This window comes from Sipha flava, unplaced genomic scaffold (genome assembly GCF_003268045.1).
Source record: "Sipha flava isolate LNK unplaced genomic scaffold, YSA_version1 133_pilon_pilon, whole genome shotgun sequence".
NCBI classification, from domain to species: domain Eukaryota; kingdom Metazoa; phylum Arthropoda; class Insecta; order Hemiptera; family Aphididae; genus Sipha; species Sipha flava.
The window spans coordinates 34,692-36,531 of NW_020271759.1; positions in this window are offsets into that span (position 1 = coordinate 34,692).

A 1,840-nucleotide genomic window follows, 5' to 3' on the forward strand; every position below is an offset into this window, starting at 1 on the left:
TATTTTTATGGTTTGTTTTTTTTATTTTGAAATTAATTTGTTCTCCATTTAATTTTTCTCCGATTTATGTACAAATATAATGTTTAACATAGGTTCTAAAATGAAAAACCGCAAATTACCGCAACCAAACTAAACATTATCCTTAATAGGACATATATAGCTCTTGGAAAATACTAATATATAACCTCTACTATTCTCTACTTATTTTTCATATTCTTTAATATTTTAAAACAAGAAATGTTCTATTATTTTCACACATAATAACTTAAATTAGACAAGTGAAAATTAGCTCAAAATTAATAAAATAAATACATACATACCTTCCATTACTATATAAAGTAGTTTAAAGAAAAATATTTCGTAGAAGTTCTTTCAATGGACAATGTGAATCATGTAACACACTATATACTCAACAATTTATTTTGTTATTAAAAACCTTATCATAGACCATTAGGTATTTTTGTACACTACATGGCGTGGTGTACGGGTTCAAAACTCCATATTATCTCATCAATAACTATCTTTCAATTAAATAATATATTGAGTTTAATTAGTGACTCAAAAAAATCTAACTTTGTCCCCCTAAATCAACTTCCTAGTACACTGTGGGTCGGTGACAATGCAAGCATACATAGCAGTGTTTAATATAATTTTATATATTTTAGTCGTAACAGTTGAACGACGGACCGTACTCGGTTTATATACATAAGATGCCTCTAAGCCTGCAATAGGCGCAGTGGACACCACCATCGTCAAACTACTGTAATATATACATATCTTATGGTACACATACATTTTGATCCAGTTACGTCATATTTTGTGTACCCATTCGTGTACCAATATTTAATTATTTTTTTCCATCGTTGATTTCTAACTACATTATCGTATATACTGCAATTTGTAGTGAACATTCTATGGCTTTTATCGTTCCCATTTCGATAAACTTACCTAAGTATAAAAAAATATATAATCTATTAAACTACTGTTACCACAACTAGGTACACAAATGCACTGTTCTAAGTGCAGTTATAACAAATTATGAATCATGCTGTGTATATACTCGTACATATATTATATATTATACGTTCTGAGATCCTTCGAACAATACAGCCATGATGTTATAATTCCCGTACTGGCGGCAGTACGATAACGCACGACGACCCTACTATATGGCATTGACACACAAATTATAGTTACGCGTAGCCTAACTAACATATTAACGAGTTACAACAATATTTTACATAAATATTTATTGCATTTACTTTGTGTAAAACAATGCAATTAGCAATAAGAGAATCACACGGGCAATAAACATCAGAACATAATATACAATGAATTTTGTAGTTATTATTGGTAATAGATAAAATAATTGAAAATTTAATAAGTTTTTTTTTCACTAGAAATTTCAACATCTGAAGTTGTTATAACTCCCTTATTACTCTATAAAGCTTAATAACGAGCTGAATCGCTAAGTACATTGTTGGTCACGCATCCAAATAATAGTTACCCAAGAAGAGACTGAGCAAGAGCCGATGGACTATAAACTCTATTATACCTATAGTAAATCTATTGAAACATCAAACCTGAATGAACTGATTATCGACTATTCCTGACATATATTATGATAGTTAATTTACCATTTAACGATCATTTTTTCCAAAAAATAATAAAATTTAATTTCGTTAAAATAATTCAAATCTATTTTACCAAATTATCTCTAGGATAGGTATACCGCATACATAATATAAATTAGACGCTATAGTGTAACAAAACTTGAAAAAATCAATATACGGTAAGTACCACAGTAGTAGAGATAAGCATGAAAAACTACAGTCAAGCC